Consider the following 17,588-nt stretch of genomic DNA (forward strand, 5'->3'; position numbering starts at 1 on the left):
CTATGCTATTTAAACTTGTCCTTGTTCTATATTCATTTTTGTATTGCTTTTTCTGTATTTTAAAGAAAGGCTCTGGGATAGACATTCTTCCAGGTGCTGAAAATTATTCTGTTCTTTGTAGTAGTGGATGCAGTGATATTCTGCAGCTGTTACTTAAAATAGCATCCTCCTACTGCTTGCCTTTGTCCTGTACCCACAGCCCTAAGATCTGAGCGCTGGCGTGGGTACTTGGCCCCAGGCAGCTACGTGGGTTCCAAGTCTATTGAACAGCCCTAACTTGAAGGAGAACGGTTTATACACAAAATGGAAAGTATGGAGTAAGTTAATCTCTGGAGAATCTTTAAGTAGACTCTATTCTGGTATGGGGGCACAGGCCTGTAATTCCAGCACCCAGAAAGGCTGAGGCTAGAGGATTGCAAGTTCAACCCTGGCAGTTTAATGACTTAGGGTAACCTGGTCTTAAAAAAAAGCTAGGTATGCTGCTCAGGGTAAAAGCCCAGGGTTCATAAAATACTTGTATTTCATAGACGTGCAGTCACTTTTTTGGGTAGTAAGACCCTGATGAGGCCGGGCATGCCTGTAGTCCCAGCCTGCAATCCCAGCACTCGGGAGGCATCATTTGGAGTTGGTTATTTACAAGACATATCACACCCTATTTGTTAATAGTGATACTGACCAACAGATAAGACAGTGGTGAAAACCTGTTCTAGCTTTAGGAAGTAACTTTGACACTGCACACACTCGGCTTATTTTCTCTGATTCTAATATTCAGTGCTTATACTTCACCATCTTGCAGGCGAAGGCCATGATCTCGGCTGTCACTGTGGTAGTGACTGCTTGATAGCCCCAGAATTAGTTTACCAAGGCCATATTGTTTTTCTGCTTTAAGGATTTTATCCTAGACTGACTTGTAAAATGTGAATAGTAGTCGAAGTTAATTTATGCAGAGCTGTGACAGAACTGCGGGGTCTGTAAAGCATTTGTAGGAGTAATGCAGTTGAAGCAACTCGACTTCTTTAAAGAGTTAGTTATTACGCTACTAGAGATTGAATTAAGGTAAGTAAGGTCATATGCTAAGTAAGGTCTCTACTGGTGAGATACACCCCCAGGCCCGCTTTAAAATTATTTTAAATTTTGAGACAAGCTCTAGGAAAGTTACCCAGACTGGCCTCAAACTTGCTATCTTCCTGCTCTGTCTCCCAAAAAAGTGGGGTTACAGGTCTGCACCCCTGCGCCCCGCCGCACTAGGCTGTTAAACCCATTTCTTTCTTTCTTTTTTTTTTTTCCCCCGGGTACCAGGAGTCGAACAAACGTAGGCGCTGTGCCGCTGAACTAAATCCCCAGCCCCTGTTAAACCCATTTCTGCAGCGTTGAGGTTTTTTGTTTTTTTGTAGGTGATCAGTAAAATCTTCCTAAATAGGATAACTGCCGAGGAGTCTTTATCAAATTTGGTCTTTCCCAAGCCATATATTGTATGATGGGAACAACCACCGAGGTGGGCAGTAGCGGTCGGGTCGGGAAGGACTCGGGCTGCGGAGCGCAATCATTTTCTTCTCCCACTCCCTTCTCCATTCGTGCGCTCCAGCCCGAACATTCAGCAGACCTGAGGCCGAGTTTCTTTGCACTCCTCTGGGGATGCCAAGCACGGGTCACCCAGCCTCGCTCACAGCCTCACTTCAGGCAGGATAGGAGGCTCCAGCAAACGAGCGATGTCTCCAGAGCATGCCCTGGAAAAGTGCCCCCTGCGGGTACGGTGTTTTGGGAATCAATTATCTGCCGTGATGTTAGGGGACACATCTCTAAGGTTTTACTGTGATACACAAAACTTTTTCTGGGGTGCTATTTTTACAACGACGTCCGCCAGCGATTTTGGAATCTCAAGCAATAGTAACAGGAGTTGAGCGTTTTGCAGAGAACAAGAGAAATGCCACTGAAGGTGTTTTATAGTGTGCGCCTAATTTTACTAGCGGGACACAAGGCAAAAAGTTCTACCAAGCGAGATCGTTGGACCCAGTAATAAAAAACGAGATTAAGATTCCGGAAAGTCGGGAAACACGAACTGCTCTGCAAGGGCGGGCTTCCAATTCTCGGATTGGACCAGAAACGCCGCAATCCTGGTCACGTGATCATACCCCACCCCTCGCTCGTCTCTAGCTAAACAGCCTAGTGCGCTGCTGTCTCGGTGCCGAAGCGAGGTCTGCGCATGCGCAGAGCTGAGATCGAAGCCGCGTAGGGCGGGTGCCAGCGGCCGCCGGAAGCGCGGAGGACGACTGTTCTTCCGGCTCCGGGCTCCCGGCCTGTGCGGACGTCGCTGTCTCGCTGGGTCTTCAGGCCCCGCCTTTCTTTATTGTCTTAATATTTTGCAACCCGTGCTTAACGATTAACCACCTCTAATTTAAATTGAAGTACTTTTTTGAAATCCCACATTCATGACTACACCACATTACTCGGCAATTTTAAACAGTCGCGCTACGTGCGTTTTTAACGCAGTGATCCGGTTCAGCCTCCTGAGTGCTGGGATTACAGGCGTCCACTAAAAGTGGAAACGAGGGCTCCCTGGTGCCGTTTTTCTCAGGAAGAACTGAGTCGACTTTGCTGCGGGTGGGGTATTGTTCAAGCTCGCTCTGCGTGCAATTTTTTTTTTTTTTTTTTTTCCTGCGTGCACTTCGTTCGGTGAAGTCCGCCTCCTGCCCTCGGCAGTGTATTGCTTGGTCTGTTTTCCCTGCCTTGAAGCCAGGACTGCTGGCTGGGTCAAGTCGGTTCCGAAGGACGAATCAGTTCTGCAAAAGGGGCTCGGCGCCTGGCGGGAGGGCTGCTGCTGACCACGACCCGCCATCCCCGGGCCAAGTGTTAAGGCTGCGCAGGCGGGATCTTCCTCTGCCGAGAGGAAAGCAAGCTCTCTCACTGAGGGAAATTCTGCATAGGTCATTTTATAGGATTAGGACTTACTTTTTTTTTTTTTTTTTTCCTCTTCTTTTAAAAGGGCAATGGATTTAGCTCAGCGGCACGGCACCTGCCTGGAAAGCGCCAGGTCGTGAGTTCGATTCCCGGTACCGGAAAAAAAAAAAGAAAAACAAAATAAAATAAAACAAAAAAATAAAAGGGCAATGGCTCCGGGTGTGGTAGTGCACGCCTGTAATCCCAGCACTCAGGAGGCTGAACCAGGAGGATCACTGCGAGTTCGAGCCCAGACTGAACTACATAGTGAGACCCTGTCTCAAAAAATAAAATAAAAAGGGCAATGGAATTATGGTTTGTTAGAAGTGTCACCCTATTGAAATAAAAATGTCATTACATTCTTTTTTAAAACTTGGAACCAATAAGTCACTTTTCAGAGAATATTTGTCTCAGTTTGTTTTGTGTAGCAGAAAGGTTTTGTTGGAACCATGGAAGACGGAGAAGAGAATATTTGAACTCATAATATATACAATTCGTTTAAAACTGTCAACAGTGCCAGCCTGGCAATCGGTCCTGAGTTCGATTCCCAGTACAAAAAAACCCCAAAACAAAAAAACAAACTATCATAGAGATATATTTCCGTAAAATCAGCAGTTGTAAACTATTTTAACTTCAGTAAAACTAATGCCAAAAATTTATCAGGGCTTATCAGTGGTTTTTATAACCCAGCCCCAAAATTGGGTAAGATGAGAGCCGATTAATGTCATTTCAGGTGAGCCTGTTAGGAAGCCAGCTTTTCTGATGTATAATAGCATTTCTCAGAAAAGGATTTTTTTTTTTTTGAGACATGGTCTTTCCGTGTAGTGCAGACTGGCTTTGAACTTGATTATGTAGCCCAGGTTGGCCTGGAATCACAGTGATCCTCCTGCCTCAGCCTCCTGAGTGCTGGGATGGCAGGTGTGTGCCACCACGTCTGGCAGGATTTTCCTTTTGCGAGAGTAAATATTTAGAAATTTGTTACTTTACATTTTCCTTCTTATACTAAGGGGCCTTGTGTTTTCAGAGTTGTTTTGGTGCTGCAGCAATATGAAAGGAATTCTCGGCAGGTGAAGCTGATAGCTTGTCTTTGCAACCTGCAGGACGTCGGGAAGCTGCCTGCTGGGGAAGGAGTAACTGCCATCTGGTCTACATGAGGAGGCCAAAATGTCACACTGATCCTGTGGCTCTTGCTTTTTGTGTCATTTATTTTTCTTTTCACCACTATTCTGTATCAGCCTCGAGGTTGTCATTGCAGCCAGGGACAAGTATGAGGTCATGGAGTGTTGTTGTGCGGTGATGACATAACCAGTCCTGTGTTTCAAGGCTTTGTCCTTGGTAATAAAATACAGTGTTTTGTAGTGATTGTGCAGCTTTCATTCCATACCAGATACGATTCACCATTTTAAATTTACCCTATTAGATAATTTTACTTCCTTTTAAGTCTTTAATGTGTTCAATCTTTACCAGCCATCTGCAGTGAACAGATGAAGAAAAAGACAATGAGAGCTGTGTGAAAATCTTTCCCGAGGCGAGGAGCCATATGCCTGTGATCAGAGGCATCAAATGTAGGTGTTTGTTGAGCAAACTTTTGGATGCCTCTGTTTAAGCCACCTAAGTAGTAGAAGAGCAAAGATGAATAACCCACAGCCCCGTCTTTTGAAGAACAGGGCCTCAACATGAGATAGTAAGCCCCGAGAGACGTGCAGGCAGGGAAGTAGCTGAGCTGACAGCTTGCGCCCAGGAAGCCCGAGGGTGCCAAAGCTTCGATTTGCTCACTTTAGCAGAGGTCTGATCCATCCATTCTGCAGGGCTTGATTTTTTTTTTCTTAATGCAAAGTTGAATCCATCTGTGATGGACAGACTGGTGCCATGAAAATTTGCCGGTCAGATGTCTAGAGTGCTTCTTAGTTTATACTCAGGTTGCATATTTATGTTAAGCGTGACATTCTTGTTCCGTGTTCTAGATCAGCACAAGTCACAGAATTTGTAGTAGCAATATTAAAACAAAAGCAGGTAAAATGAGTTTTCATATATTTTATTTAATACAACATAGTTAAAATGTTGAAAATTTCAGCTATAATCAATGTGAAAATCACTGATGAGCTATTTTGCTTTTCTTTTTGCTCTTAAAAGTCTCAAAAATGGGCATCTGAGATGAATACATGCTTCTCTAATGAAGAGATACTAATGGTGAATAAATATATGAAAAAATGTTCAGTGTCATTAGTTATTTGGGAAATGCAAATTAAAACAACACTGAGAGTCCATATTATCCCAGAAAGAATGGCTATCATCAAGAAATCAACCAATAACAAATGCTGGAGGGGCTGTGGGGAAAAAGGAACTCTACTCCACTGCTGGTGGGAGTGTAGATTGGTGAAACCACTGTGGAAATCAGTTTGGAGATTCCTCACAAAACTAGGGTTAGAAGTCTCATTTAACCCAGCTATTCCCCTTCTAGGTATTTTCCCAGAAGAATTAAAGACATCATACCACAGTGATATATGTGCAGCCATGTTTATAGCAGCACAATTTGTCATAGCTAAATCTTGGAAACAACCCAGATGCCCATCCACTGAGGAATGGCTAAAAAGGATGTGGTATTTTTATATAATGGAGTATTACTCAGCTATTAAAAAAGATAAACTTGAGGCTTTTGTAGGTAAATGGATGCAACCAGAGACCATACTCATAAGTGAAATAAATCGGACTCAGATGTGTAAGCATCATATTGTCTCCTTGGTGTAGGAACCTGAAAGACTAGGTAAACTCAAAACGATAGATGATAGGAAAGGGAAAGAAACTGCTCAAAGGAAGGAACGACTGGGATGAGAGGAAGAAAAAAGAAAGAAGGCAAAACATAAATATACATATGAATAGCTGCAATGACTGTATTGCTGTTATCTGATGGTGTATTGAAATGAACACTTCATGCTCACAATTTTTTATGTTCTGATTGACTGTGCGTGCTTGTGTCTGGTGATTTGAGCAACTGATTGGAAGGTAACAATATGCAATGGAATTACAATGGTGAACTCCTACCATCTTGTCTAGTGAAACTCTGCATTATCTCTAATGTTTTATCGAAGAATTATTTTCTTATTCCCTATAATGGTTTGAGCAATCTTTCATTCTTACATCCGGTCATCTGAGCAATGTAGTTGAGCATAGATATGTAATGTAACAACCACTGTTGATTCCTATTATGTTGTCTGGAGACTCTGTATCACTTTGTTCTTGCTCTGATTTGTTTATGTTCCTGATACTGGTATGCTGCTACTGTTCTATTTTTGTTTGTTTGTTTCTCATTTACTACTCTCTTTAAAATAAAAAAAAGTCTCAAAATCTGGGGTAGATTTTACCTCTCAGTTTAAGTTAGCCGTGGTTCAGGTACTCCTGAGAGGAGGTGGGGCTCAGCCTGTTCTCTTCCTACAAAGAAGTAACTGAGGGGCTAAGCTCACGAGGCGAAGGCTGTCTGGGGCACAGGGTCAGCACAGGAGGCACGGCTTCATCTTGTGGGCGGCAGGCGTCCTCCCCAGTGCTGTTGCTCTTTGTCCCTTGTGGTGTCCTGTCTCAGCAGTACTGGAATAATCTGCCAAGTCATTGTTTGGTGTTTTTGAGACTATGTAAACCATTTTCCCCTCCTAATATATATTTTTTTCTTTTTCTTTCTTTTTTTTTATTTTAAAGAGTAAAAGAAGGATAACATAATAATAGGGGGGACTTAGCAAATTACAGACAAAATGGTAGGAAATTATCAATGGTTATCATTTTACATATTATTATCTACAAAATAGTTTCTCAGGAAAACAAATAGACAAATAATAGTGAGTTACAGACAAAAGAGGTAGGAGATTATCAAGAGTTGTTGTACTATACTTTGGTATCTTCAAAGTGGCTTCTAAAGAAAATAAATAGAGCTATACATGAGTGACCTATTGAAAAATCATTGACTATTCTCAATGGTTGTTGTAGGAAACACATAATAATAAACATACATCCATTTATGAAACAGGATAGGAACATTACAAACTTTACACAGTTATGGATAGATTAGGAAAATATCAATGGCTGCTGTAATACATGGTGGTATCTTCAAAGTGGTTTCTCAGGAAGACAGAGACATGCAAGAAGGATCTAATAAGTAGTTACAGCCTAAGGGTTGTCAAAAATAGCATATTACCTCCTCACCAGTGACTCCTTTCACTGAGGTATGATGGCTGGAAGGAAGGCCAGGATTGAAAAGAAGGACTGAGAGACTTGCACCTGTGTCTAGCAACAGGCTGTTTTCTTGTTCCTCCATAGTCATGATTACCCAGGACTCCTCGATGGAGACGATGGTCTGGCCAGAGGGAGAAGGCAGACCATGCCCCAAGCCCTCTCATTCCTGTTGGACTAACTGGTAGCATGGGTCTGAGCTCTGGGGCCTCCACCTCAGAGGGCAGACCGATCTCCAGTGGTCTCTTTTGCATCCAGGGCATGGCCCAGGGGGCCTCCCAGGGCAGTTCCTCTTGAGGTGGCCCGGCTTTTAACAGTGGTAGCGGATGAATGCAGTTGTCGAGTTCTTCTTGGGGCCCTGGGAATCAGACCTGGGATCTGTTTCACTTAGTGGTACAGCAAAAGCAGCTGCTTTTTCTCAGTCTCTTTGTTTTCTCTCCTTGGCCTCCTCCTCATCATGGCTATAGAATACTGAGGAGGCAATTCTTACTAACATCTCAAGTGAGCTATCTGGGGTGAAAGCCATTCTTTGTAGCTTTTTCTCTCCAGCTTCCCATTGCTTTGGGACCCCACAACCAGTTAGTGTCCTCTCCCCAACTGTCAGCACAGGCAGCAGGAATCTTGCTGCAGACCTCTCCAGAGCTCCACCATAGCCTGTACTGTCAGGGGAAGAATGGCTTCCAGGGAGTCTCCGCAGGGTTTCTGCAAGGTCCTCCTGGTTTACAGCTTCCGAACAGCTTTCATGAACACAGTCCAGAGGACCTCTGACTCCTCGGGCTTAGTCTGTATTCTCATGTTCTCCGAGTCCTTGTTCAGCAGCTGCTCCTCTGCTGGCTCTGGACCTTTCTGGTTCTCAATGGCAGGAGTAAGAGTGACCTGTTGTATGGCATGTATTCCCAGGGGTTTCTCCATGTTTGAATGATTCAGACACGTTTGGGGGTGGGCATCTGCAGCTGGTGCATGGTGGGCCAGTTGTGTCAATGTTTCTCTGTGTCATGGTAGTTCTCAACGAAGTAGCGGTGGCCAGCCTGAGGGCTGGCGTGCAACAGCGCTCACCGCCGTGTGGCTTCCTGTGCACCAGAGCCCCTCCTCCCAGGTGCCTATTAGGCTGGGAGGTGGCCCAAGGGCCAGCGCTCCCCACCCTGTGGCCTCCCGGGCACCAGGGGCCTACGAGGCAGGAAGCTAGCCAGCCGGAAGACCGGCGCTCACCGCCCACAGCTCCCTGTGCGCCGGAAGCCCTCCTTCCGGGGGCCTACAAGGCTGGGAGTGAGCCGCCTGTCCGAAGACCGGTGCTCTCCGCCTGAGGCTCCCCGGGCGCCCGGGATCCTCCCTCCGGGAGCCTACGAGGCAGGAAGCTAGCCAGCCGGAAGACCAGTACTCCCCGCCCGTGGCTCCCTGTGTGCCGGAAGCTCCCCTAATATTTTTTAACCTTTTCCTTTGTGTTTAGTTATATTTTATTGCAGGCTAGTCAGTCTTTGATTTTCATATCCCTAAATGTCTTCACTTAAGCCATTGCCTTCTCTTAGGGGCTTAATCCCTGTTACATTTAGCTATTGTTGTGATGTGGTTTTGAAAAGCAAATATACTTTTATTGTAAATCATGGACTGCAGAGCTGTTATTTTTTGCCCTTCATGTAATAGTATATAAAAAGTACTTCCTTAAATTATTAGAATTTGCAATGAAACAGAATTTTAAGTAAGTGGAACTTCAATCTGTGGATTCAAATTGACATAACTTATCCAACTTTTGGGAGCTATGTTGGTCTTTTGTTTTATATATATAACACTACAGTGAACAGCTTTGAATCATAATTGTTTTTCTATATTTTAAAATAATTCCTTACAATAAATTGCTAGTAATGGAATTTATAGGTTAAAGGATATTAATATTTTTATGACTCATAATTACCAAATTATTTCCCAAGAGAATTATTGTTTTATTTTTTATTTTTTGTCTTTTTGAGACAGGGTTTCACTGTGCAGTTCAGGCTGCCTTCACCTCACTTTGTAGCCTGGGCTGGTCTCAAACTCTTGGTGATGCTCTTGCCTCAGCCTCCCAAGTGCTGGGATTACAGGTGTAATTTACAGGTGTAAATCCCAAAAGAGCCAAACTCTGCATCTAAGGCTGGCCTTGAACTCACCACCGTGCCCAGCTTGGGTTCTGCATTTTTGGCAAGAATGTCACAGAAGTGATCCTGTATTCTCACTGTATCTGATCAAGTGGTGTGTAATTTTGATTTGCCCCGTTACAGAGAACATTTACTTGTGCCACTTGATTTTTTTTGTTTTTTGTTTTTTTTTGGTCTTTTTGAGACAGGGTCTTGCTATGCAGTTCAGGCTGGCCTTGAGCTCACTTTGTAGCATGGGCTGGTCTCGAACTTGAAATGATATTCCTGCCTCAGCCTCCCAAGTGCTGGGGTTACAAGAGTGTGCCACCATGCCTGGCTGGTTTTTTTTTTTTTTTTGAGATAGAGTCTTGCTATGTGGTCCAAGCTGGTCTTGAATTCACTTTGTAGCCCCAGCTGGCAATCCACCTGTCTCAGCCTCCTAAATGCTATGATTACAGGTGTGAGCTATCACACCCAGCTGAAGCCTAGAAATTTTTAACAACCTGTAAAAATTTGATAGTGAATTCTGCTTTATTCTAGAATTTCATTGCTTGGTTTACCTTTAACAATTTAGACTTAGTTTTGGTTTATAACGTGAGGCCAGGGCTTTAGCCTATTTCCTCAAGCAAACAGCTCACACAAGCAGCACAGACTATTGGGAGTGACTCATAGGTAAAAGGCTCGCAGGGTGCACAGGGCCTTGGGTTCCCACCGGGGAGGGAGGTGTCCTTGCTCAAGGGAAGCCGGGCTGCTCTGTGCCTGAGCACGGGAGTGACCCCGACAGAGCAGCTGAACCTGGGGGCGCGATAGCCTGAGCTGGGCGCCAGCTTTTTAGAAGACTTCTGGGAAGACAGCCTCTCAGGGGTTCTAGGGAAGGGGACCCGAACACTGCCGGACCCGAGCTGCACTCTGGGGGACCCAGGGAGACCCAGGGCGGTTGCTGGTGACCACACGCTGTGCACCAAGTGCGGGACCGCCCTGCTTGCCAGCGACTGCTGATGTCTCCTCAGGTACTGTATGTTACTTCTGTATAATTATTTTACAGCATTAGAATAATTATTATGATTTTAACTTCATGAAATTAAAATTTAAACGTATCAATCTGATCTACTATGTACTATCATCTAATATAGAATAGGCTAGTGTTAAAATACAGCATTATTGTATGTATTTACTATTCCTATTTTGAGAGGTTTTAAAATCTATTTTAAGCCAGCGTGGTGGTGCACGCCTGTAATCCCAGTACGCTGGAGGCTGAGGCAGGAGGATCATTGCGAGTTTGAGGCCAGCCTGAGCTACACAGTGAGTTCAAGGCCGGCCTGAACTGCATAGTGAGGCCCTGTCTCAAAAAGACCAAAAAAAAAAAAAAAAACAAAAAACTATCTTTGATATCAATAGTCCTGATTAAACAATGCTGTATTTTCAGAGTTTATAGGTTTAAACATTCTCTTTTCCAAGAAAGGCTAAACTGTTATCTGCGCAAATGAAACTATGAGAGAGTAGTGTGAACACGAATGTGATACAGCACCGTCAGCAGCGCAGGACTGTTTCTACCTGCGTGATGACTCATGATTCTTAGTATTTAATGGAATTAATATATTTGTACCAAAAGTAGAATACACTTGAAAGTACAATATTTCTGGAAAAATTATCATGAAAGCATGTAGTGTGCATTTCTGAATGTACTGAAAGACTAACTACCTGCAAGCAGAACTGCTACAATTTAATAACTAAAAGATGACACCCCCCCCCCCGCCTTTTTTAACACTAATGTTAAAACTCTACTGGTTGAAAGCTAAAGCCTGGCCTTTTCTTTAGAAGCTTATTGTATAGGTAAGGTAAATTCTACAATTTTGATTTTATTTGTGATTCTGAAAATATGTACAACTCAAAAGAAATATGGCTCATCCTTCCATTTCTTTCAGTGTCCCTTGTGATAGAAAAATTCAGAGGCTTATGTCCCTTTGTATAGAACTCTAGTATTTGTCTATAACATACATCTACCCTTTGTCCACTTTAAGCCGTCCCCAGATGAACGTGAGCCATAATCCCAAAAGACGCAGCCTTGGGTCCCATAATTCCAAATGTTGAAATCCCAAAAGAGCCAAACTCCGCGTCTAAACTCTTGAAAGATCACAGTTCTGAAAGAATAGTAAAAAGTTTTTTTTTTTTTTTTTTTTTTTCTTAATCTAGCCTTTAAGTCTGTTTGTTTTTTTTTTTTTTTTTTTTAGTAAAAAGTTCTTCAAAAGACACTTATTTACATTTTTTAAAAAGTGATTTTTTTTTGAGAAGCATATAAAAACAAACAGAATGCTTCCTCGGCCAGTTTACATGGTAAAATAAGCAATAATAACATGCACTATTTTATTTTGGTAGCGGGAATCTAACTCAGGACCTTGAGCTTGCCAGGCAGGCACTTGTGCCGCTGAGCTACACCCCCGGCAACATGCATGTTTTTATGAATGTAAGCTGTCAGGGGTGTGATGATAGTTGCATAGGTACAGCGATTCTGAGCAGACTAAGCTTATTAAAAAGTCCAGCAGTGAAATGTATAAACGCAGATCACTGTGATTGGTAATTGCATTCACCAGCATTTAACTTTGGTTATGTGAGATACCACGAAGCACAACTATTTGTGGAAGACCACCTGGGCGACTCTCCTTGAAAGAGGAGCAGTTGCCTCCATTTTGGCTGAGCCTGACCCTGTTTCCATATGCTGATGTGTACAGAGCTGGCCTGGACTTTCCTTATCCCTTCAGCTGGCTTTAAGCAATGTGTATCGGTCCAGCCGCGGTGCTGACGGTGATCTTTGGAAATGGCAGGTGTGTTTCCCCAGACTCTCCAAGTGAGCTGGGAGGAAGCGGGATGAGCGAGCCAGTGCTCCACGCTGTCGGCTGGGATGGAGCCTTGGGATAGAGGCCGTGACTTCCTGGGGCCTCAAACATTACACATCAGAGCTGAAGCACAGACCCCAAAACATTAGCTACTATCTCAACTGTGTTATTATGCAGATGACTCTTCCTGCATATCCTTTTCTCTGCACTGGCAGAGGTGATTTCAGGCCTCCCACCTAGCCCAGCTCATGGCACTCACGTACTTCCCACCACTCTCACAGCCACTCATCCTCAAGCCACTCCCTTCTTCATGAATGAAAAAAAAACTAGGTGCAGCCTGGGGTTGAGGCCTTTCTTCTGGATGGCCATCACTGTGGCTGCATTTAGGACCCCTGGGCTCCCTATAACTGCATATATATCTTAGTGTTTTTATTCTCGCCATGGGTTGCACTGGAAGTGGTAGATTGGGATTAACTCACTAGAATTGCAATAACTTTTCATGGGATTGCAAATATAAACTTCCTGGGCAGTGAGGAGCACTGGGAAGGGCTCTCTATAACTATTTTGATAAAATCAATCAAAAACCTCAGGCAGACATAGTGTGCCACATACCTGTAATTCCATCTGCTTGGGAGGCTGAGGCAGGAGGATTACAAGTTTGAGGCCAGCATGGACAATTTAGTGAGACCCTGTCTTAAAATTTTAAAAGGGCTAGGGCTGTAGCTTAGTGGTAGAAGCACCTGTCTACCGGGTAGGAGGCCCTGAGTTCAATCCTTGGTACATGGAGGAGCCTCACAGCACCAAGAGCTTTTGTTTTGTTTTGTTTTGAGAAACAAGTCTCTATGTATAGTCCAGGTTGGCCTTGTACTTTCTATGTAGCCCAGGCTGCTTTTAAATTTGAGATCCTCCTACCTCAGCCTCCCAGGTTCTGGGATTACAGGAGTATGCCACCATATCCAGCTTGGAAATTTTGTTTTTTAGAAGTACAGGTGGTCATTTGTGGACATTTTAAATGTATTTTGGCATTTTTGTCTATACACAATGTTTACGTACATAGTCGATGTTGGGATAATGCACTTTTTTTTTTTTTTGAGACAGGGTCTCACTATGTAGTTCATGCTGTCTTTGAACTCACTAAGTAGCCCAGGCTGGCCTTGAACTCATAGTGATTCTCCTTGCCTCAGCCTCCCCAGTGTTTGGATTATAAGCATGTGCCACCAGGCCTGATGGGGACAGTGCACTTTTGTGGAGTCAAATTTGCAAAAAAAGAAATGCATGAAATGAACTACAGTTATCAAAAAGTCTTTTCAAGGTGGGTGAGGTGACTTATGCCTGTCATCCCAGCCCTTGGGAAGGCTGAGGCAGGAGGATTGCCAGGAGCTTATTTTCTTACAAACTGTGGTACTATTTTCTTCCTGACATGTTTAGGATCAAGTAAGACACAGCCACTGGCCAGTGCTTTGCATTTCAAGTGACATCACAGTTGCTGTGTGACTCGTCATCATCTCCTCTTCCTTTTATTTTGTTGTAAAATGTGACCATTTCTTGCTTCATTTATGTTGAGGATTCACTACCAATCTTTTTGTTTTGTTTTAAAACAGGGTCTTGCTATATAGTCTAGGCTGGCCTTGAAGTCACTATGTAGCACAGGCTGACCTTGAACTCACAGGATCCTCCTGCCTCAGCCTCCCAAATGCTGGGATTCCCTGCACGCACCACCACCCCTGGCTTCACTATCAATCTTATCATCATGGTGTATCATTGATAGTATCAATACTGCTTTGTTTTTCTTTGCCATATAGGAGGCAGTGTTATGTCCTTCTGAAATCCAAAGATTGTACTTCTTGCAACATTTTTCTGGGACTCTCCGCTTTGTTCTTGTGAGTAGTTTCTATGCTGGTCAACTGGTGTTCTTTTAGCAAATGTAACATCCGTGGGTTACTAATGAACCAACTGTTGAATGTGATGTTTTGGTTACTTTTTGAAGTAAGTGTAACAAGTTTGTCTACATAAATGACATTTATTACTGCATAAATGACAACCTGCTGGCTGAGTTCCATGATAAATTTTACATCTACAAGGACATATATTTTTATACCATATTTGGAAGGTTTATTGGACCTATACTGACAAAAGCTTCAGCAATCATGAAATGATGCAAGTTGTTTGTTATGTATTTGGACAGTGTATAAATTGCTTGACAATTCAAAACAAAGCTTTCAAAAAACAACCAAACAGCTGGACCTGGTGGTGCACACCTGTAATCCCAGTGGAGGCTGAGGCAGGAGGATCGCTGTGAGTTCCAGGCCAGTCTGGGCTACATAGTGAGTTCAAGACCAGCCTGAAGTGCATAGTAAAACCCTGGTTTTTTTTTTTTTCTTTTTTTTTTTTTTAAGTGAATAGCAGCCAATTTGTTGGATATTTTTCTTTCTGGTGGGTCTTTTTTTTTTTTTTTTGGTACTGGAAAGTAAACTCAGGACCTTGTGCTTCCCAGGCAGGTGCTTGTGCCACTGAGCTACATCCCCGGCCCTGGTGGGTCTTTTTTTTTTTTTTTTTGGTACCGGGAATCGAACTCACAACCTTGCACTCGCCAGGCAGGTGCTGTGCTGATGAGCTAAATCCCCAGCCCCAAATACTTAAAGTCTCTGTTTGAAATTTTGATTCTTTTTTTTTTTTTTTTTCGGTCGTTTTGAGACAGGGTCTCACTATGCAGTTCAGGCTGGTCTTGAGCTCACTTTGTAGCCCAGGCTGGTCTCAAACTCGTAAGGACCCTCCTGCCTCAGTCTCCCAAGTGCTGGGATTACAGGCGTGTGCCACCACGCCAGGCTTTGGTGGGTCTTTTTGTTGTCAGGATGTAGGCAATTTTGAAGGAAATCAAACGTCTGAGTATCAGTTTTTCTAAAAATCTCAATGCCACATCTGTTGCTTCTCTGTAAATCCTTTAGATTCTAATGATTAGAATGACAAAGTCCTGCTGTGACGGCTTTTGGCTCAGATAGTGAGGTACCACAGTAAGCATATTTTCAGTATTAGTACTGATGCGTATAGAACGTTTAACTTGTATTTCACAACGTCTGGTGAATTATCGTCCATTACAAACAGTCTCCAGCGCTAAGTCACAGTGTTGGCATTCAGCTCAATAGGTTTCAGCCCCGGCAAGAACCTCATAACACTTTCCAACCTAGTTCCGATGGTGGATCATGCAGATCTGTGTGGCCATTCTGTAGCATTTGGCTGGCCAAATACTTACTTAGATTACTGCTTTCCTCCTCTCCCGAGTCAAGGTCTGCACTCTGCTTCTCTGTCTGTCATACCTTGCTCTGTCCCACGGACACAGTCTCTCTGGCTTACACGATCCAGGTCATCATCGGTAGCCGAGCCACCTGATGACCACTTTCAACCTCCTCCCATAGCTGCGAGAGCCGATTGTCGTGTGACATTGTACCTAACTGGGCTAATTCTACAGGAAAAAAAATCAAAAGAAAACATTTAATACTAAATTTATAAATGCACAAAAATGTAACATGGAGTGCAAAGTGGGTAAAAACTCACCTATTGCTACTTATTTTTTTGTTTGTTCGTTTGTTTTGTTTTTTGGTTTTTTTCCAGTACGGGGTATTGAACTCATGACCTTGCTCTTGCCAGGCCGGCACTGTGCCACTGAGCTAAATCCCCAGCCCCTTTGCTACTTCCCACCACCCCCGTACCAAGAATTGAACTCATGGCCTCAGGCTTACCAGGCAAGCACTTTTCCCACTGAGCTATATCCCCAGCCTCTTTTTGGGTCTTTTTTTTTTTGAGATAGGGTTCAGGGTTTTGATATGCAGTTCAAGCTGGCCTTGAACTCACTTTGTAGCCCAGGCTGGCCTTGAATTCACAGCGAATCTCCTGCCTCAGCCTCCTGAATGCCGGGATTACAGGCCTGCGCCACCACGCCCGGCCCACGTATTGCTACTTTGACACGTGTGCATACACCTTGCATTTGTCTACGAGTGAGTGAACACAAAGATCTCCTCCCACACTCCCCTAGAGATGAGCAGCTGGCTACTGTTGGGCTAAAGCACATATTTTCATATGAAAAGTGTGGTGGGGTGTTTGTCCCCCAACATGGTGCACGGGGTGGGGTGGGGTGATGGCCCTCCCCAAAGAGATAAAAAGCGGCAGGCACCAAAATTTAGAAAACATTTCTTTGTTTCACACGAGCACATGAAGCAGATCTATTACGACACTCTATATACTGAATCACAAGGATGCCTATTGGACACAGCCGCGGCCGTTCCCTACCCGGCGAGGGTAGATTCGGGCGCAGGGTCTGTCCTCCGATTAGCCATTCAGCAATAAGTCTGAGTGCATCCCGTGATATAGGTGTTCACCTCTCATCCAAAGGTGCCTGCTTAGGTATTTACAAATAATGATAATGTATATTATCATTTATTTTAAGTATTCATATCAATAGTATTATTTATTTTCGTTAACTATATATTAATCTTATTATTTTATAATTCAGCACATCCATTATGTATCACAAAGTACCCATTACATACATCTGTTTGGCTGATGATCTTAGCTGGGGTTTATTTTATGGGGTGGGCTTTTTTTTTTTTTTTTGTCTTTTTGAGACAGGGTCTCACCATGCAGTTCAGGCTGGCCTTGAGCTCACTTTGTAGCTCACGCTGGTCTCGAACTCACAAAGATCCTCCTGCCTCAGCCTCCCGAGTGCTGGGATTACAGGTGTGCACCACCACGCCTGGCGGGTTGGATTTATAAGCATCCTAAAAATCATGCTAGGGCTTATTTTCCAGTTAGGTCTTTTTTTCAGATAAGCACAGTACAGGTCACAGACTTGGTGGGTATAATACTGAGTATTGAACAGCAATGCTTTTGTGTTAGTATCTTTTTATCCTACTGTGCAAGTAATTATTTTGAACCAGTCTGTAACTTCACTGGCTTCTTCAGGCAAATGAGGTTTTACTTCATTAAAAACTTCTGGAATTTCATCAGCCAGAGGGATTGCTAGAGCATTTTGTGTGTTTTTTTTTTTTTTTTTGTCTTTTTGCGACAGGATCTCACTATGCAATTCAGACTGTCCTTGAGCTCACTGTGTAGCCCAGACTGGCCTTCAACTTGCAATGATCCTCCTGCCTCAGCCTCTCGAGTGCTGGGATTACAGGTATGTGCCACCACACTTGGCTGCTAGAGCAGTTTTGAAAGAATCACTTTATACATTTTAAACTAGTTTTAAAATTATTACTAATTGTATATATTTATGGGGGTGGTGTGATAATTTGATGCACATTTACAATGTGTAATGTCAAGTCAGAGTAGTTAGAATTTCCATCCCCTTACACATTTAAAGAAAGAAAAATTAATTTGTAATAAGTGTACATAAATTGCTGTATTACATGGTGTCATGCTTCCTGTCTGGATGTCCCCCCAAAGCCTCATGCAGTCATGGGGCAGGCTTCTAGATTTTTTTTTTTTTTTTTTTTTT

The sequence above is a fragment of the Chinchilla lanigera genome, unplaced genomic scaffold (assembly GCF_000276665.1).
Source record: "Chinchilla lanigera isolate Chin_1 unplaced genomic scaffold, ChiLan1.0 scaffold00012, whole genome shotgun sequence".
NCBI classification, from domain to species: domain Eukaryota; kingdom Metazoa; phylum Chordata; class Mammalia; order Rodentia; family Chinchillidae; genus Chinchilla; species Chinchilla lanigera.